The following is a 22,708-nucleotide window of genomic DNA, read 5'->3' as shown; positions in this document are numbered from 1 at the left end:
CCCAAGAACCTATAAATATGTAAAGAAATGTTCATCTTCTCTAGTAATTAGAGAAATACAAATTTAAATATGATGCATTTCATATTCATCAGACTGAGAAGAAATTCAAAGTCAACAATAGTTTGTGTTGGCAAAGAGTGGGAAAAGGGAACTACCATACATTTCAGTAGAGGCATAAATGATTCAACCATTTAGTTATCAATGTGTATGAACAGACATTTCTCTAAAGAAGACATACAAATGCCCCACAGACACATGGAAATATGCTCAACATCACTCATCACCAGGGAAATACAAATCAAAACCACAATGAGATACCACCTCACACCAGTCAGAATGGCTAAAGTTAGCAAGTCAGGAAACAACAGATGTTGGTGAGGATGTGGAGAAAGGGGAACCCTCTTATACTGTTGGTAGGAATGCAAACTGGTGCAGCCACTCTGGAAAACAGTACGGAGGTTCTGTTAAAGTAAAAATAGAGCTAACCTATGACCCAGCAATTTTACTACTGGGTATTTACCCCAAAGATACAAGTGTAGTGATCCAAAGGGGCACCTGCACCCCAATGTTTATAGCAGCAATGTCCACAATAGTCAAAATATGAAAGAGCCCAGATGTCCATCAACAGATGAATGGATAAAGAAGATGTGGTATTTATATACAAAGGAATATTACTCATCCATCAAAAAAAATGAAATCTTAGCATTTGCAATGACATGGATGGAACTAGAGGGTATTATGCTAAGTGAAATAACTCAATCAGAGAAAGACAAATATCATATGATTTCACTTTTATGTGGAATTTAAGAAATAAAACAGGTGAACATAGGGGAAAGGAGGGGAAAGTAAAATAAGACAAAATCAGAGAGAGGGACAAACCATGAGAGACTCTTAACTATAAGAAACAAACTGAAAGTTGCTGCAGGGGAGGTGGGTAGGGGGATGGGGTAACTAGGTGATGGGCATTAAGGAGGGCACGTCATGTAATGAGCACCAGCTGTTATATGCAACTGAGGAATCATTAAATTCTACCGCTGAAACTAATAATACACTATATGTTAATTAATTGATTTTAAATAAAAAAATATAAAGTTATTGATTGTCTCATACGGTAAGAAACAAATTCCCTCTGACCTAGCAATTTGGCTTCTAGAAAAATACACTCCAGAAATAAGGAAATTTTTCCAAGAATGTTTACTGTAGCACTGTTTTTTAAAAGTAGACTTTGGAAACTACTCAAATCTCCACTATTACAAGTCAGGATAAATAAATTTAATCTCAATTAAAAGGAATAAACAATTCTACATGGATGTCAAAATATAGATGTTTAATAAAAAATAAGTTGCAGAATAAAATATAAGTGAATACATGAAAACAGAGCCTGAATATGCTCTGAATTAATGACAGGGTTTACCTTTGGGGTGGTACAGAAATTTTTCTCCATAGATGGAAGAACACAGGATTTCATCTTTGTAATTTTGAATCACTTAGGCATACAAAGAGTAACTACAGCAAAAATGACAAAACTATCATCATTAGTTAATTCTGAGTATGGATAGAGGAGTCCTAGAATATACCCTTTTCAAAGGAGAAAAATTGATATCTTTTTCTGAGTTTCATATTTTTAATTTTTATTTTATTTTGCAATAGGCACTGCTGCTCCTGATGAGTGATTTCAGCATTTTGTTTTTAAAGACAGTAAATTTAAATTATTATTTTTTTCTGAAGTAGGCTTCATGCCAGTGTGGAGCCCAACCCGGGCCTTGAACTCAAAACCCTGAGATCAAAACCTGTGCTGAAATCAAGAGTTGGATGCTCAACCAACTGAGCCACTCAGGCACCCCTAAATTAATTTCATTGAGTTTTAGTAGTTAACCCTAAAGATAACTGGAGAAATAAAGGCTGAAATTCATCAGCTTAGAAATTAATATTAAATATTTTACTCTAGCTTTTGAAAGTTTGGCACAATAACAAAGTGAAATATTCTAAACATATTTTGGGGACATATTCATTTACAGGTATAGTGATAAAGCTTTTTCCTGTGTCCTTGAAAGTGAAACGTGTACTGAGTCATGGTCAAGTGTGCTCAATACTTTACATGCAGTTTATCATTCAATTCTCATTAACACCATATAAAAAGGCACTTTCATGTCAGTCTAAAAGATGAGGAAACTGTTTTTCACATCTATGAAATAAAGTTACTGATAGTTAGGTTATCGATTTGTTTTGAAGGTTGAGTTGATGGTTATAATGGTACTTTCACATAGTAAGCTGGTATTACTGATTTGAAAAGTAAAGCTTAGAAAGGTAAAATAACTAGCCTGCAGGCATAGAGATAGTGAAGATGAGAGTCAGGGGGGATGAGGAGGACTCACTCAGTAACTATGCTTAGCCCCTGTAGGAAGATAACAGTTTATCTGCTTGCTCTCTTCGTCCATAATGATGAAATAATATTTTCATTTATTAGATTCACAAAGAACCAAATATTTCCTTTAGAAATATACAGTTTTGGTGAGGTTGGGAGAAGCTAAGTACTTTTAGGGAATGCAAATTGGTATGAGTGGGAAATTTAACAGTCTCTATCAAAAATTAAAATTTACATAACTTTTGACCCAATGGCTTTCCTTCTAATTTTCTGCTTTTATTATAGACATGTGCACGTAGATACTCACTGCATCTTTGTAGTAGGAAAAAGACTGGAACCAACATCGATGATCATCAGTGAAGGATTGTTTTTATATGATACATTCACACAGTGAAATACTCTGTACCCACTAAAAAAGCCTGCAAAGGGCAACACAAATGACAATGTAAGACCAGCCTGTGACATTGACATGGAATTATCTCTATTATATTTCACTAACTTTAAAAAGAAAGATGAAAAAAAGAATACATAGCATGCTAGCATTTCTCTAAAAACAGTCGTAAATATGTATGCTTAGATATGCCTACCTTTTCTCTATCGCTAGAAATATACATAGGAAACAGAGAACTGAGTTTCCTCTAAGGTGATGAACCGCATGAATAGGAATCAAGAGTGGGAGGAAAATGCATTTTTAACTCTACCTTTTTACCACTTTCAATTTGCACTAATTGCGCATGAACTAACTTTGTAAAAATGTAACAAATTAAAAACAAACAAACATAACAAAACAAGAAACAACCGCCCCAAAACCACCACAAAAACAATTATGCTGCACGGAAATACTTTGTATCTAAAGCCAGCACTACTCTCCTATGTCCTTCCTGGAGGTAAGATGTGGACTGGGAAAACCATGGCAAGGAATTGAGTCTGTCTAGAAGGAGCTTGAGGGAAGGAGCTGGAATGACAGGGAAGGGAGGAGCAAAAGGGAACATGGCTTCACCTGTGCAGGAGAAGATACGGATGGGGGGAAGGTGGAGTAGGGAAAACTCCCAGAATTCAGTCTCAACCCCAGCCCAGAATCTTGATGATCTTGATGGCAGGACAGATGGCAACAGTGAAACTTAAAACGGGAGGAACAGCGGGCATGGAAGCAGTGTCTGGGGAACGTGGGTGGAGTGATAGTGTCCTCACAGAAAGCTAACTCTCCTACCTTGAAGCAGGTCTTCGTATTTCTTTTTTTTTTTTTTTTTTAAGATTTTATTTATTTCTTTGTCAGAGAGAGAACAAGCAGGGGGAGCGGCAGAGGGAGAAGCAGGTTCCCTGCTGAGCAAGGAGCCCAATGCGGGGCTTGATCCCAGGATACTGGGATCATGACCTGAGCCAAGGCAGACGCTTAACCGACTGAGCCACCCAGGTGCCCTGATCTTCGTATTTCTGTGTCCAGATGGTTTTGACAAAAATACCAGACATACTTGATAAATCTATAGCTGGGAACTCAGAAACCAGATGGCTTGAAACTGGACACCCAACAGCCTTATTTGCAGCATCTGATATCATGGAGGAAAAAACAAGAGCACGAATTGTTCTAGGAGCATCTCTTTCTTCCTTGAGTGTTCCGCTTGAAGAGGAAGTACAGTGATGGGGTGGGGTGGATGTGGAGCTGATGTTTCAGGAGCCCGGACTGGGGGGCCAGCCATGCAGGTGTCCTTGGTGCCACCTGACACCGACACTGGCATGGCTTAGGGAAATGTGGTTTCAGCCTGCAAAACTGATCATGATTTTTTTTCTTACTGTTTTTAAATTTGCCACCCCATTAAAAAAAAATAAGAATTTCTTGAGCAGAGGACAAAGACATCACACCTTAATTTGGAAGCTATAGAGAAAACAATAATAAATAATAAATAGGAGAATTAGTTTAGCTGTTCCTAGATGGTAAGAGTTAAATGTGTTGCCCACAGCAACACTAGAATATGCAGGGCTTTCTGCATGCGTGTGACGTATATTCTGCAGAAACCTGACTTTTTGACAAAGCCGACAAACATTTCATTTTTCCATTGTGAGAAAAAGCTGATTGCAAATACAAAGAGAGAGAGAGAGAAGAAAGAAGAACGAAAAGCAACTTAAGAAGGCCTTAGCTGAGGTGTGGGGGGGGGGGCACTTTGTAAAAAAATAAAGCTTAAGCAAATAAACAACTTTAAATAAAGTTAAAAAAAGAAAATTTTAACTTTCTTGAAAACTTAAAGTATTTGCTCATAAAGTACATGTCAGTTGCCTTTTCTTTCTTTCCTTTCCAAGTAATAGAGTTGTTGTTAGTCATTCTCCATCTCTTCTTCTACTATTGGTAAATGCCATTCTCTAGTTCTACTCGACTGTTGCTTGGGAATTTTCTTGATTTATATTTACTTTTCAAAAGAAATTAGGGAAACTTTCCAAGAATTGCCCCAGATTCCAACTTATTGAGCCATCTGCCAAATTAATTTTACTTATCAAGCTCCTTTGTTTATTCTTTTGAGATGCTACACCGAGAGGCGATCAGATTTATTATTTTTCTCAAAGAAACACAGATTGAGTTTTAACAGATGTTCAGATGTTTTAATTTTCTGAGTTGCAATTCCCACTTGGCTTTAATGAGTTCATTCAGTAATGCTGGCTTTTACTAGATACTGTATGTTCTCACGCTTGGTTTCTAGCTCTAAACCACAAGACTGAAACAAGTTTACTGTGGGAATGGAATTTTCACGTGCCAGGAGGAGTGGGAAGTGAGGAGGGATGATAAATAAGAAAACACTTCAAAAAGTAAACTCTTCAATATGGAATTTAACAACTTGCCTCTTCTCAAACAACTGCTAAATCTTCTTTGGTATTTGTAACTACCCTTGATTATAAATCATGACATTTGTCTTTACTAGGAATTTGCCTGACAAATTTTAAATAAAAATGTAAAGTTTAATATTTGCAGATTCTATTCTTAAGTTAAATCAGATCAAATCAAATAGAATTTCATTTGAAAGTGCAGAAACAACCTTTATAGTCTTCAGTTTTCAATGCCAGACTCTTCAGGTTAGAACTAAACAGTGTTTGTTTTCTTATGTTAATGACTCAGCAATTACATTGGTTATGATTCTAATATTTCAAGTGCTTGGCACCAAATACACAATCATTCATAAAAATAGTAAATAAAATTATTCTTTTCCCTAGGGGATATTGTGCTCAGAATCATACTGTGATGGAATTGATTTATGGGAACCAAAATGAAAATCCAAGCTTGATATAATACGATATAGAACAGGTGTAAAATATTGGAATTACCAGTTGCTACAAATTGATAGTTTTAGGTTTTGACCTAATATACATTGTAATCACCTAGGAAAGATTTCTATTTCAAGCTATTGCCAGATTCAAAATCCAAGATTGATAGAGTTAGAATAAGAAACACAATTGAAGGAACAAAGTAATTTTTTTTTCAAGAAATAAAATGGTAGAAAGACACTCCAGTCATTGTATACTCTCTTCACTCTGGCTCAGACATAATTGCTAGACATTATTACATTGTCTACTTTATCCCTTGCTTCTTGCTTTTTCCCCCCAACCCCCACTCTTACCCAGGCAAACATGGCACCCTGAAAGGGTATATAAGCTACTTGCTTCTGAACTCCAAACTGTGGAAAACAACAACAACAACAAAAAAGACTGGCTGATGAAGGGCTACTAAGATTTCCAGTTATTCAAGGTGATTCATACTTAAACAAAATATGAGTTCTCGTCTAAGTTTATTGTTTTAGATGGCTCAAGGTAGCCAAGTGAGAGAGATTTTTAAAAACCGGAAATAAAATATTATCAAAATAAATTTAATTTGGATTATTCCAGGGATGAAAGGATGGTTTTTGATAGCAAACTTCAGAATATGAAATAATACATCACTGAGTTCAACTTAAAAATAATCTCAATATGTATCAAAATGCAAAGGCTAAAATTCAGCAACCCTTCCTGATAAAACTCAGAAAAGCACAGAGACGGATACTTCCTGAACATAATGTAGAACACTTATCTCACACCAACTGCCAAAATCCTAATTATGATGAAAGCCAAGGGGCAGTCTCAATAATATGAGAAAAATGGCAAGGGTATGTGCTATCCCTGGGTGCTGCTTTCTCTCAGTCAAGGTCCTGGAGGGAAACAGATGATGCACTCAAGCAGGGTAGCAGGGTTAAAAAAACACCAAAGGATTCTGTAGCATCCTAAATTAGCAAAGGCAGGGAAATTAGACTTCTTATAAGGCTGAAGGGGCAAACGGAGGGACCCATAAACAGAACCGGGATAAGGTAGCTATGTGGACAGGACGCCTGACAGTATGGAGGTTCCTTAAAGAGTTAAAAGTAGAACTACTTTATGATCCAGCTATCGCACTACTGGGTATTTACCCAAAGAATACAGGAACACTAATTCAAAGGGATACATGCCCCTCTATGTTTATAGCAGCATTATTTATAATCGCCAAGGTATGGAAGCAGCCCAGATGTCCATGGATTGATGAATGGATAAAGAAGATGTGGTATATCTATAAAATGGAATATTATTCAGCCATAAAACAGAATGAAATCTTGCCATTTCCAATGACAGAGATGGAGCTAGACAGTATAAGGCTAAGTGAAGTAAGTCAGTCAGAGAAAGATAAAACAAATAAGCCAAGGGAAAAAAAATAAGAGAGATAGAGGGAGAAACAAATCAAGAAAGAGATTTTTAAATATAGAGAACAAACTGAAGGTTACCAGAGGGGGCGGGATGAGGTGATGGTTTAGATAGGGATTAAGGAGGGCACTTGTCATGATGAGAACAGAGTGATGTATGGAACTGTTGCATTACTGTGTTTTACACCTGAAGCTAACATAGCGTTGTATGTTAACTAACTGGAATTAAATAAAACTTTAAAGGATACTTAGAAGAATCAATGAATCCTCTTTCGCCATCCTTCATGTTAGTTGACATCATAGAGGGCAAATAGAGCATTCATCTATTCATTAAGTATGTGTAATTCTTATGTGTAGGAAACTTTTTAGACCTAGGATACAGAAAAAATTTAGAAAAAATTCCTTACCCTCAAGGAGATTTTATTGTAGAGGAAAGAGAGAGAAAGAGGAAAAACAAGAAACAAAACACATGTTACTAGCATAGAACTTACCAAACAGAATAATGAAGAAGAATATATAAGTATAAAGCAATGTTACAAACCAATCAGAAAATGATTATTAAGCAAATAATGATAGATAATTAATCTATTTTTTAAAAATTCAATGTTAGATAATCACTACACTTGATTTCAAATGCATTAGAATTAAATATCTAACAAATGAAATGATAAACAAGCTAGAAGAAATTATGTGAATATGTAAATAATCTTAAGAAAGTGGAAGTAATTTCTTATCTTAAAAGAAATGGAAAAATCATGAAGGAAAATATATGTGAATTCATCAAATTTAAAGCTTCGTTTTCCTAACCATAAATTAAATCTCAAAAGCAAAATTAGAAATAGAAAAGCATTTGTGACAAATGTAGTAGACAGTGGACTATTATCCTTTATGCATGAAGAATTCTTCAAAATAATAATTCTAATAATCTAATGGGAAAATAGGCAAGTGTTATAAGATGCCAAATGTCAAACCTCATTAAGCCAACTGTAAATTAAGACAACAAACACTATCGTTCTTTTATCAAATAGTCAAGGTTAAAAAATATGTAATATTAAATCTATTGTAGTTGCCTAATTTCAAGAGAAAGTATAAACTGGAAGTATATTTCCGCAAAGCCATTTGGCAACATATGTAAAAATTTTAAGAATGTTTATCCTTTGAATTTCATGTTAGGGAATTAACCATAAGAAATTATTTTAAATGCATTAAAAACATAGATATTCACCCAACCTTACTTATGGGACAAAATTAGTAACAATTGACAGTATGCATAATAGTGTAATGGCTAAATAAATTATGATGTGTATACATGTTGTATAATTATATGGGATTCCACGGAACTTTAATGACAACAGCCATAATACGAGGCTAAGTTAAAATTCAGGGTACAAAATACGTACACAGCAGAGGCGATCCCAGTTTTGCATGTGTGTGTGCATACGTGACTGAAAAAATTAGAGCTAATAGTTCTTGAGCACTTACTCTATTCCAGGAAACTGTTCAAAGTGTTTTTACAAGGTCGGCCAGTTATCAATTGATTGCCTCTCAGCTCCAAATTTACCCTTTTTGCCTGCTTTGTGAAAATGAAACCAGACCCTTTAAATATTTTTCCTTTGCCACTGGGCACAATGTCAAGCTTTGCCAGTAGAGGGTGCTGGAGAGACATTGCAGGAGGAAAGGCTTTTTCTTTCTCCGTGGTTTCTCCAGCAGCGGGCTCCTGCCACACATGGTGGCCGGCAGGTCCTCGGCATGTCCCTCCCCAATAGGCAGTTTGTATCAGAGCCTCCGATGAGCCACTTCATGAACAGCTTTCCCTGGTATTCTAGAGGGTAGATTTCTGGTCAGTTCTGCCAATGTGCTACCACAGCAAGTTCTCTTCTATTTTATGTGCCAAATCAGCCCCTTCTAATAAGGTTTGGATGAGGGGCGGGGAAGAAATTCTTCCTTGGGTGCTCTAATTAGGTCATTTAATGCCCATAAAAACTCTCAGCAATAGCTTATCATCCCTACGTTACCAATGAGGAAACTGAGGCATTGTATAAGGTCATATAGATAAGAACTGAGGAAATCAGAATTTAATCCAAGCACTTTGGCTCCATTGCATGTATTTACAACCACTGCTATACTAACTTCTAAAATACTGAGTATATACACACAGATACATAAAAACACATTGGAAGGAAAATCTGGTACATGAATATGGTGGCTATCTTGAAGTGGTGAACATGACAGGTGTCTTATTTTGCTATTGTACAATCCCCAAATTTCCTCCAACATGCAAATATTAATTTTATAATCAGAAACATCTGCACACTTGAGTTAAGAAAGAAATTCTGAGGAATTCTCTCTGGACCAAAAATATTTCCGTCTTTACATGGAGCCATGCTACCGATACAAAAACGTGCAGCCTCTGAAACTCTGCGGGCAATCAAAGCCACTCTTCATTTCCACAGCCTCTACTTTAACCCCTTTCCTGATGTGCAGGTGCAATATACATCACTGAAAACATAATTCCAAATTTCCATAAGATCTGTGCTTACAACCCATTCAGCATGGAGGCAAGAGTAACTATAGCTAAAGTTTAATTTGCATAATTACAATCCCATTCAAATAAAAAAACATTCATTATGGTTATGCCTGGCCTGGCTCCAGTGTGTATCATTCCCCAGACTATACAGTTAATATTATTAACAGTGCAGAGCAAATTTATAATAAGTTTCAGGAAGCTCAACTATAAACATTATTTCCCAATTTTATATTATGTAAAGTTATTCATCATTTCTCAGGGAAGATTTTTAAAAACCTACTTATCCTGAATTCTTTATATCACATTTGGTGACTTGCTCTCTACCTTCCATTAACTATATTGCAATATGTGACATTTTCCCCGTTTTATTCCTCAAACACAATTCCTTCATGGGATGCTTGCCCGTCTAAGAGAATCAATCTCCTAACTTGCCTGATATTCTTATCCCCAGAAGGTTCAGTGTCAACAGCGTAACTATTACTCTTTATTTGATAAGAGAAAAAGGTCATCTACATTTTTCCTGCATACTTCTACATACATTCTGGCAACATAGTTGGAATAATTATGTCTAAGTTGAAAACAAAACATAAGCAGACATTTTAAAGAAACTTTTAATCACTTAAGAGAACTTCAGGTCAGGGGCACCTGGGTGACTCAATCGATTAAGTGTCCAACTCTTAATTTTGGCTCAGGTCATGATCTCAGGGTTGTGAAATCAAGCCCTATGTCCAGGCTCTGCGCTGGGTGTGGAGCCTGCTTAAGATTCTCTTTCCTCTCCCTCGGGCCCTCCCTCTGCTTGCTCTCTCTCGCACACTATCTCTCTCTTAAAAAAAAAAAAAAAAAGAGAGAGAGAGAGAATTTCAGGTCCAAGTTTATTGTCTTAAAACAGTGAGGATGATTAAACTTGTATATTACATATGCAAAAAGCAGATTTTAGCTTTTTCTAGTCTAATTTAGAATTCTGTACCATAGATCATGACGTTTTCAAGAATCTAATTCAAACATAGGGAATCTTGATTATTTATTCTTTATTATTAATCTTTTGTTTGTGCTTTCATTATACATTCGATTATTTAATCAACAAATATATATTGAGTTAGAAATGATGCCTGGAGAAGAGAAATATGTATTCAGTTACTAGATGGTTAATACAAACATAATTTATAGATAACAAACATGAAGACAATATAATAGGATATTTATAGTAATATCTCTATGTTAAGAAACTACTAAAATGGCTTAGTCATCTGTGACTAAAAAACTGACTTATTTCTTGCCATAGCCATATTTTTCTTCCTTTTTCATTGCCTACACTCTGCTTTTGTGGGTTTATCCATGGCTCTTGTCTTTCATCACCTGAACTAGAAATTTTTTCATATGTAAAGACCTTATTACTATTTGCAGAAAATCCTTATTCACCATATCTGCAATTACTTATTTTAAATGTAAAGTATTTTTCAATTACATTGATGCAGAGGTTTGGCTTCCTCCAATATGCTATGCTAAATGACTGTATTAGCTTCCTGTTACCAATAAAGTTTTGGTTTTTAATTGATGTAGTTGTCCCTATTATGGGTGTTCATGTATCTTGTTGTCTTCTGGGTCATCCCTTTTTCTAAGGATCTGAGTGGCATATTCCTCTTTTTTTTTTAGTTGGAATAATAACTTCTAGATTGATTCTGTATCATAAGGGATTTCCCAATGCTCAGAAATATGAATGTCATACTTTCCGTGGTAGATTAAAGGTGGCTACCCTTTGCACCCTCAACCAGATCTCTTGGAACATTTTCTCTGGAAGCACCGGTCAGTCAGGTAACTAGCCTAACTACTCTGAGGCCATCCAACATTCTGGAGATGCCACTTGTAGATGCTCTGGTCAACTGTCCCAGCTGAGCTCAGCCTTACAGTCAAATCTGCCAACGGAACAGATATGCAAATGAAGCTACCTGAGATCCTGCAGCCCAGTCTTCTCATTGGCTGAATACCACGAAGTGACTTCCAAATATTTATGATATGTGGAACAGAATAATCACCCAGACCAGCCCGAATTTCCTACCTGTAAAATCATGAAATATTAGAAAATGGTTATTGCTTAAATCAGTAAGCTCTGGGGTAGTTTGTTATGCAGTTATTGATAACTAGAGCTTTCAATCCTGATTGTGGAAGTTTGGTGGTTTTATTCTTTAAACATTTCACACCCGTTTTCATGTCAGCAACACTAATATGGTAGAGATTATGAAAATTCTACTTTCTACAGAATGAATTGGGATGCAGAAACATTTGTTAATCAGGTGAAATAAGATTTAAAAATGTCCAGTTGTCCATTTTATTACAAGAGTTTACAGATTCAGTTCAACAAGAAAAACATCTCCTGGCAGAAGAAACTGATTCTTCATAGGATGAAGGATGAAGGTGCTGCCCTTGTTCAGCTTTATTTATAAATAATAAAACACTAATACGTTTTTCCAGGGTTAGGGCAGGGGATATGAAGGAGCATTAGGGAGACAGAAAAGTTCAAAGCACATCAGGCAATTTATGTATATATCAGATAACAAAATTCCTGATTTCTTCAAGTCCTTTGTTTTTGTGATTTTTTTCCTAAGCAAGCAGTGTGTTTCTTCCCCGCACCATCATCACTATTTCATACTTGCATATGTGAGATAATATCTGGCCTCCTACACTGAAGATAAGAAGTGAAGAGCTGTGCTAGAACATCAGCTATTATCTCTATCTGAATTTGAAAGATGAGCTCATTAGAATCCTTATCAAAGAACACAGTTCATTGCTAAGGTCACTGTTCTTCAGAGTAGTGATTCCCAAACCAGACTATGCATCAAAATCACCTAGGAAGTTTTTCAAAACACTTTTTTCCAAAACGTCTTATGTGGCATCTGAGGATATGTGTGTATGTTTGGACAAGACTCTGTCAGTGTAAAATAAAAACAAGAACAAAACAAAATTTAAAAAAAGAAGAAGAAAAACTCAAACTGACTGAAGCAAGAAAAAAAGGATTTATTAATTTACATAACATGGATCTACCCTTACATGTTTCTACAGGGGTGTACTTTCTACTTCTAAATAACACACGAGTAGTTTCAGTTCTTAATACTTTGGTTGTAGGACTTATCTATTGACTTCCCATTTTGGAAGATGAGAATTTAGTTTATTTACCAATCTCTGTCCCTCCTCACCCATGTTCCCTCTCTCATACTTTCCAATATAGTTCAATATTCAGGGTTATATTTCTCTAGCTATGCAACTGCCATTCCTATGTAAGCTATGTGAACAATCATTTTTAATTCACACACAAACTTGCTTGTAGAAGTGTTAATCTTCTCTCAGTCTGTTTAAATACATTGTCTTCAGTGAAGGTTGCTTTTTTTTTTTTTTTTTATGGACTGTCCTCTAAGACAGGTGTCATCCCGGAGTCTCCCTTTGCCTCTCTTAACCAATCTCTAGCTTTCTGGCTCATATGTCTTATTCTTTCTTGATTTATTCCTTTATTCTGCTAAATGGAAGATGATATTTTGAGACACTGCACACTTGAAAAAATATTGTTAGATACCCTTAGTTGTAATAGAGAGCCGAGTTTAGATTTTTAAATTGGAAATCTTATTCTCTGGGAATTCTAAGACAAATCCCCTTTGGCTCCTGGCTCCCAATATCATTATTACTTAAGTTCAATGCCTTTGTGCTCCTTGATCTTTTATATGAAATATGTTTTTCTCTTCAGGGGCTTGTGGGCTTTTATATTTTCTCTCAAATGTCTGAAATTTCATAATTGTGTGCTTTAGTTTAAATGTATTTTGATCCATTTTGCTGTCAGAAGACTTTATAGTCTGAAAACTCATGACCTTTAGTTCTGGGAAGTTTTCTTGAATTATTTATTTGGTGATTTTTCCTCCATCTGTTTCTTTTGTTCTTTGTCTTTGCATTTCCAATTACTATGAATTTGGAATTCCCAGCCTCTAATTTTCTCCTCTTTTCTCTATTAGTTTTCATTTTATGCCTTGTGCCTTATCTCCTGACAGGTCCCAACTTAATAATCCAAAATTTCTTTTTTCTTCTTTTGGTGTAATATTCTTTTAATTTAATTTAATTATATTATGTTAATCACCATACATTACATCATTAGTTTTTGATGTAGTGTTCCATGATTCATTGTTTGCGTATAGCACCCAGTGCTCCGTTCAATACATGCCCTCTTTAATACCCATCACCAGGCCAACCCATCCTCCCACCCCCTCCCCTCTAGAACCCTCAGTTTGTTTCTCAGAGTCCATTGTCTCTTTTCTAATGCAGTTTTTCATTTCTATCATTGTTTTTAAATTCTAAAACTTTTTAAATTTTCTTTTGTTTTAAATCATGTTATTTTTTGTGAATGAAATCTTTTCTTTTTTCCTCTACCTTTAAGTGGTTTTTTGGTTTCATCTTTTGTTTTTTTCCATTTTCCTTTCCTTGTATATTTCTTCCAAGTTGCTTCTTATTCTATATGTTTAGGGTTCCTTTTCCTGTTCAAGGCTTTCATTAAACACCTGATATTTCAGGGGCACCTGGGTGGCTCAGTCATTAAGCGTCTGACTCTTGGTTTCAGCTCAGGTCATGATCTCATGGGTTGTGAGATCAAGCCCCAGGTCAGGCTCCGGGCTCAGCAGGGAGTCTGCTTGAAGATTCTCTCCCTCCCCTTTTGCCTCTCCCCCTACTCATGCATGGGTGCACACACACTCTCTCTCTTTAAAATAAATAAATCTTAAACACCGGATGTTCCAGATGTTTATATTAGCAGACTCTCCAGTGCTGGATGGTATGACCATTAACCAAAACTCCTATTTTCCCTCCCTTTTAATGTAAATGGCTTCCAATGACAGCTGCCAACATTTTTTTCCCAACCTTGTCTCTTTCTCCTCCCTTGAGTATGTATTGACCAACAGAGTCCATCAGAATTGATGCCAGTTCTAGGCATAAGCCTTAAGTGGCCTGACCATTTCCATTTTGACTGTCTTGAATGCTCTGACAACCATATAAATAAGCCCAGCCTAGTCTACTGTATAATGAGAGACCTCATGAAGGAAAACCATGATGATTTACATGATACCAACTGTCAAACATGGGAAAGAGGCCATATCGTGGCTGTTTTAGCCTCTGCTAAGTTCTTGGTTGAAGTCAGCCCCCTCAGTGAATCTGGCTTACACCATAGAGAAAAATCACCCAAATGAGTGCAGCCAACCTTTAGAATGATGAAAAGTAATACATCAATATATATTGTGTTAGGTCACTAAACTCTGAGGTAATAGATAAGTGAGGTAAAGGGTACTATATATCTCTATTTTATAACATTAGGCATAGCCATGTGATATGCTATAACCAAGGAAATGTTAGCCAAAGTGATGTCTCTCACATCTGAGCTTTAAGAGTCAGTGCACAATTTGGCATGCTCTTCTCAATCTGCAAAAGTCAGCAATATTCCAGTTAGAGGTAGTCCCCAGTAGCCTTATGTCTCATATCAAAGTTGACTTTGAGCAGAGTGTGCATTGTTATAAACAATTGCCATTTGGAGATCACTTGTTACTCCAGCATAACTTAGCTTTTCTTGCCTGATACAGACACTAAATAGCCAATGGGAAAGGTGTGCATAAGACAAATGTGGGCAAAGTCACTGTAGGCAATCTAGCAGGTGTTCCCAGCTCCTTCAAAACCAAGGGTTTAATTTCCTTAGCTGTTAGGAGTGCCATCAGTTGACAGTCACCATCCGGAAGTAGCCCTCTCTGGAAATTGCCCCCAGTTGAAAAAAATTTCCTCATCAAAGTCATGCCCCCTTCTTAGGGGCAACCTGCATCCAATGATTGATCCACATGAAGGCATAAAAGCCCATAATGTAGGGCAACTCTGAAAGACCATCCCGGCTTCAGATCTCCCATGGCATCAGCTTGAGATGTGGTCTTAGCCCAACTCCCTCCCTCCGATCCTGCTTCTTCCCTTCTCTTCCTTTTATAGATGTGGTTCCTGTGAGCACTCCCTAGTTAACTTCCTGTAAGCTAATCTCCATTTCAGAGTCTATTTCCTGGAGAACCTAACCTATGATCTTTTTTTTTTTTTAATTTTTATTATTAAAAAAATGAGTTTAGGGAGCATCTAATATCAATATCTTTAAGAATTTCATCTTAGCTTGCTTTGATTCATCGATAAAGAATTTTCTAATGCCAAACTTAAGAGTGTAGGTCAGGTTGCTATTGCTCTGTGAGCTGAATTGAAGAGGAGACTATCGGGCATTATCAATTACCTTCTCACTATTCATATTCAACATCCCTATTTTTCAGTACAGTACACTGGCCCTCAACTGTGCCCAATATTCCCCAGGCCAGAGACCTTTGGTTTTTCTCATCAGAAAGAATAAACCCCCAGTCTTTTGTCACGATGGAAAAGACACAACAGTCCAGGTGTGAGGAATGGGTTAGGGAATCTTGGGGTCTACTTCTGCTTAAAGATACTTTCAGCCAATCTACTATTTTTCCACTTTTCTTTTACTCTCATTTCCAGAACTACCTAGCACCATCAATTCTCAACTCCACAATGCAAATCGAGTGGTTTTGCAGCTCCCTATCTCTTTCCAACATTACAAATTTGTTACTGTGGATTCCTTTCCCAATATTGTTACCCTTGTTTATCTATGACTCCTTTTTATATGGTCATATCCATTTATTCTCATTTAAGAGGGGCTCAGTAGCAGAGGGAAATATGTATGTTTTTTATCAACCATCTTTAATCAATTAGAAGGTCCATGTATTTGTCCTTCTAAATATGCATTTGAATTATTGGATCATTTCCCCCCTAAAAACTTCTATGCAGATCTTTATTAGAATTACATTTAAATTCTGGTTTAACGTAAGAGAACTGACATGCTGCTCAGTCTTCTTCTTTAACAACAAAGCATACTTCTTCATTTATTTGAGTCTTTTTTTTGTGTGTACATTGAGTAACAGTCTTTTTAATGTGTGTCCTATGTTTTGAGAAGTTTATTCTTAGTTTTTTTTTTTTTTTTTTAAGATTTTATTTATTTATTTGACAGAGAGAGAAAGCACGAGCAGGGGGAGTCGGAGAGGGAGAAGCAGGCTCCCCGCCGAGGAGGAAGCCCGATGCGGGACTCGATCCCAGGACCCTGGGATCATGACCTGAGCCGAAGGCAGACGCTTAACCATCTGAGCCACCCAGGTGCCCTATTCTTAGTTTTTTTATTGTATTGATTTTATAAATGGAATCTCTTCTTCCATAATATTTACTAACTATATTTGTTTACAAATAAGGAAAAGATTGAACTGATTAAATTAATTTTGTAGTTAGAAGTCTTACCGATGATGATTTGTTCTGTAACTGGAGTGTTTTCATTGGAGGGATGGCAGAACTCCCTGTCTCAGGGACAATACAGCTGACATCTAAGAGATGGCAGATAAGTCGTAGGGGTCACATTAGATGTGTTCCTACATGCCTCCATTTCTAACCCCTAATCTAAGATACTAGAACTCAGTCACAGGATTCCACTATAGTCCATTGATTTTTACTGAGTCTAAGGACTATGGCTGGGGAGTATTTGGATCTTTCCACAGCAGCTTGCTATAGCTTAAATGGAAACTTAGGAATACCCAATATTTCCACAAAAGAAAAAAATATTTGCTTCTTCCTCCTAGCCTACCTGTGAAAGCCTTCTAACTCTCCAGTATAAGCCAACCAGAGATAAGAAAACTGTAGTCAGTTGTTTCTGAAGATTGACACAAACATCACCCCATATCACATGACCTATGTCATGTGAACTTCAAACTTCTCCAGTAAAGAGGTGGAGTCTCTTCCCCTTGTCTCCCAGTGCCCAGGCCATACCACTTGTTAAACATTTTGAATAGACTTCTGCTTAGTCTCCTATTCAGCCTCAATCAGTTGCTGATTCTGGATCATTGTGGTACATAATCTTCCTTTACTGGAAGGAAATGTAGCCATTGTAAATGGTTCATGAAAGCATCCTTTCTGGTAGCTCCTTAGGTAAGAAATAGCATTATTGTCCCTGAAGGATTTTACTAGATCAAAATTTAACTTTTAATTTTAATTTTTATTATTTTTTAAAGATTTTATTTATTTATATGACAGAGAGAGAGAGAGCACAAGCAGGGGGAGCGGCAGGCGGGGGGAGAGGGAGAAGCAGGCTCCCCGCTGAGCAGGGAGCCTGATGTGGGGCTGGATCCCAAGACCCTGGGATCATGACCTGAACTGAAGGCAGACGCTTAACTAACTGAGCCACCCAGGCCCCTAGATCAAGTTTTAAAAACATTATTGTAATTTTGAAAAACATTTACTCCTCAAAAAATAGATAAATAAACAAAAATTTTAAAAAAGGAAAACATTTACTACTCAAAAGACATCTTGGTGCTTTCAACTCAAGACTAGCTAGTATGTTGTGTAATTGCTTCCCATCTCTCATTACTCATATTGGATCTGAATTCAAAATAAATAGGTATGACTGTTTTAAATAAAATAGAACCAAATCATATTCTGTTTCATTTAGTTAGCATCTGAAAAATCTTTTGTGTTTGTTTAGGCTGCTATGTATTTTATCAAAGTTTTGCTGTGTTTCGTATGGTAAAAGCTGAAGCAGTTGTTATAAGATTGTTTTGTGCAATAGTAAAAGTATTTTAATGTGTTGTAATTGCAGAGTCTTCTTAGCAGTTGTTAAAAAAAATTCAAAAATGATAACATTGTAATCCCTGGTTCTACATTAAGCGCCATACTCATCCCAAGATACTAATGCATAAAATAGAATAGTAATAATAGGTACTTGAAAATTGTACTCAGGGAAGAATATAACCTTTTAAAATTACTTACAAATGGAAATCCATGCACTAGGATTGCCAAAACACATTCCATCACAACTAAAACTAATTTTCTATTCCTGCAAATACAATTATAAAATATCAAATGAATTCCAAATAGTAAACTTAAGATAAAGTTTTCTAATTTCACGTTCACGTAATAACATGGATGGTGTTTTATAAACTTTAGCTACCACAGTAGTTTCTAAACTTTTTTATAGAGCTGGAGTTTTTCTTTAAATAAAAACTTATCCAGAAGACCAAATGATACAAAACAGATTAGAAATAAGTCTTCTCTAGTTAAAGTGATGGAGGAGGGACCCAGAGGCCTGCCCAACAGACTCTCTGACTCCCAATTCTACTGATCGTTTTTTTCAGACAGGTCTATGAGGCACTTCTCAGAAATTTCTTATGCTTTTGAAACACTTAAAACCACCGGTATCTCATTTATTAGGCGTTCATAGCATATAAAAATTCTTTAATAATTTTGAAAGTAGGGGACCCCCCAGTACTGTAACAAAGACATAACAATTTATTCTCTCACCAAATATAACCATCTAGACAAGCAGGCAAAAGTCAGTATGAAAACTCCATAAAGGTCAGCAGGGACCTGAGCTGCTTCTATCTTTCTGCTCTGAAATCCTTGGTGTAGGCTTCTATACTCAAGATCACTGCGTGGCCCAAGATGGCTGCTAGATATCCACCCGTCTTACTTTATTCCAACAATAGAAAGGAAGAGGAGACAAAGAATAACAATAACAACAGAAGAACACTCTTGCTGTCTATCTCCCTTTAGGGAAATTTTGCACAAATTCTTCCCAGTAATTTCTACTTATGGATCCTTTGCCAGAATTCAAGTACCTGGTCATATCTACCTGCAAAATACTTTTCCACAAGTCAAATCTGGAATTTGATTTTACCTAACTTACAAGCCATTAAATTATCCTGTTACTATTTCATGGATGCTGACAGAAGACAAGAGGCTTTTGGGTCTTTATTAATCATTACACAGCATATTTGTATAGATTACGTTGGCCCCTAGGTCCCATGGGAACGATGCCATGGGCTTGGATGACAGCCTGCACCTGCAATGGGTTGTATTACAGAAGAAGAGCACTGAGTTTGGGGAAACACAATGTAAGCAAGCCTGTTCTTGGTCCTGCTTGCTGCAAAAACAACCTTAAAAAATGGTTGGGGTCAAGAGCAGTCAGGACCTTGCATCCTTGGCACACCCAACAAGAAAATGCAGGCATGCTCAGGGTCCATGGCTCTCCCAACATACATTACCACCCTGAAAAAATTCAAGATTCCTTCACTAAGAAGGGAAGAATAAAATTGTACATAAAATGAGTAGTCTCTGTCACATAATCTTACTGTATTTTGTGAGATTTCTATTATATATATGTAAATTTTATTTTAGTGAAGCTTTAAATAACCCAATATATTCTAAGGTATTAAAATAAGGTATTTTATTATAATCTAGTGTTCTGGCTAGGTTGCAACTGGAACTTGGATATTTAGGGTAAATATGTAGAAGATACTCCTTCCCAAAAAATCCTTTGATTCATGAGTTCTTTGATTTTGGATAAGAAGTTTTTTGTGCATTTTTCACTTATTTTGTGGGAGGGGATTTTTGTGGTGATGTCTTTGAGGTGAGCAGAGCAGAGCTGAGCATCATGGAGAAATTGGAATGGCATCTTTTCATGTACCCAGGCTCACTAACTGGCTTAGTTTCTCTAATCTTCAAGGTATCCCTACTGACTAATTATTGTTTATTTATTTATGCCATCTGTTTCCTACTGGAACCATGACTGACGCATTTGTCAAACATATTTCAGTTTTAGGGCCTTTCTTTTGGCTGGTCTCTCAACCTGGATATCTACAATATTTGTTTCCTTAAGTTATTCAGGTCTCTGCTCAATGTTATTTCATCCCAAATGTCTTCCAGACCACACTATCAAAACAGAGAACTCATGCACCCCTGCCATTCTTTTCTTCCTATCTTGCTTTATTTTTCTTCATTGCATTTATTACAACCTGAGATTTTTAAAAATACATATATGTTTCTTTATCCATCTCCCCACACAAGGGTGATCATATCTCAAAATGCCTGGGATTTGTCCAGTTTTAGTGCTAAAAGTCCTACATCTGGAGAACCCTCTCAGTCCTCATCAAAAAGGGACAGTTGCTTCTCCTATCCCACAATAGAATACAAGCTCTATGATAGCAAGACTTTAATTTTTTCACTATTGTATGTATCCTCAGCACTTAGAACAGTGCCTAGCACTTGGTAGTAGCACAATAAATATTAGTGGAAGGAAGGAAGGAAGGAAGGAAGGAAGGAAGGAAGGAAGGAAGGAAGGAGGGAAGGAAGGAAGGAAAGGAGGAATCAGTGTGCAAGATCACAGGGAAGGTGTGGTGGGACATAATCCCCAATAAAAGAGTTGAAAGGACCTTAGAAGTCAGTGCAAGCCTCATTTTGTGTAAGGGGACCAAAAAATTAGTGGGTATATTAAGTTTCAGGCAGAAAAATATAGCCTATGCCAGCTAGTTTAATAAAAGGAATTTAGCATGAGAAATGACCTACAAATATATTGGAAAGACAGAAAAACCAAAGAGGGGATGGTGAGACCTCCCAGATAGTAGCTACAGCGGGAAGCCAATAGTGTCCTCAGTAAGGGATTAAGGAACAAAGGAATAATGCAGATTTACCAGAACTCAAGAGCAGGGTGAATGGAAGCTCATGGATCAGTCCAGAGGGAGCAGAAATCTCCAAGGAACAAGGCATTTCTAGATGCTGCCCAAAGCAAAGAGAAAGAGGTCAAAAACAGATTTCTCCCTTTTCTTCTGTCCTTTTGTGGAACTGAGCAGGAAGCCAGTTGGCCAGGTAGCCTGAAAAAAATGTTGTTTTCCGAGATAGGTAAGAAATGCCTCTTTTGTGGTTCCACACAAATTTTAGGATTGTGTGTTCTATTTCTGTGAAAAATGTCATTGGAATTTTGATAGAAATTGCCCTGAGTATGTAGATTGCTTTGGGTAGTATGGACATTTTAACAATATTAATTCTTCTAATTCATGAGCATGGAATATCTTTCCATTTATTTGTGTCTTCTCCTATTTCATCAATGTCTTACAGTTTTCAGTCTTTCATCTCCTTGGTTAAACTTATTCCTAAGTATTTTATTCTTTTTATGCAATTGTAAATAGGATTGTTTTCTTAATTCCTCTTTCTGATATTTTATTAATGTATAAAAATACAACTGATTTTTATACATGGATTTTGTATCCTGCAACTTTCCTGAATTGACTTATTAGTTCTTACAGTTTTGTTTTGTTTTGTATTCTTTTATTGCTGGAGTCTTTAGGGTTTTCTACATATAATATCATGTCAGCTGCAAATAGTGACAGTTTTACTTCTTCCTTTTTGATTTGGATGGCTTTAATTTCTTTTTCTTGCCTAATTGATCTGGCTAGGCTATGTTGAGTGAAAACGGTAGAAGTGGGCATCTTTGTCTTATTTCTGATTTCAGTTCAGCTTTTCAGCATTGATTATGATGTTAGCTCTAGGCTTGTTATGGCCTTTATTATGTTGAGGTACATTCCCTCTATACCCACTTTCTTGAGTGTTTTTATCATAAATAGATGTTGAATTTTGTCAAATGCTTTTTCTGTATCTATTGAGATGACTATATGATTTTTATCCTTTATTTTGTTAATGGGGTATATCACACTGACTGATTTGCACATGTTGAACCAGCCTTGCATCCTTGGAATAAATCCCACTTGATCAAGGTATATGATCCTTTTAATATATTGTTGAATTCGGTTTGATAATTTTCGTTTAGATTTTGTAAGGATTTTTGCATCTGTGTTCATCAGGGATATTGGCCTGTAATTTTCTTTTCTTGTGGTGTCCTTGTCTGGTTTTGGTATGAGAGTAATGCTGGCCTCCTAAAATGTTTGGAAGTGTTCCCTCTTCTATTTTTTGGAAGAGTTTGAGAAGGATTGGTATTAATTCCTTAAATGTTTGGTAGAATTCACCAATGAAGCCATCTGGTCCTGGACTTCTGCTTGTTGGGAGATTTTTAATTGCCAATGTAATCTTATTACTAGTAATCAGTCTGTCCAGATTTTCTATTTCTTCATGATTCATTTCTCATGAAATAAACCCAAATATTAAGATGTCTCCTCTCTTTGTGTCCTTTTAAGCCATACTAACAACTTCATACACTAAGTATTCAGGACTAAATGACCAACAAAGGCAAACTGTGGTCAT

This window comes from Halichoerus grypus, chromosome 14 (genome assembly GCF_964656455.1).
Source record: "Halichoerus grypus chromosome 14, mHalGry1.hap1.1, whole genome shotgun sequence".
In the NCBI taxonomy this organism is placed as follows: Eukaryota; Metazoa; Chordata; class Mammalia; order Carnivora; family Phocidae; genus Halichoerus; species Halichoerus grypus.
Note: the sequence above shows the minus strand (reverse complement) of the source record.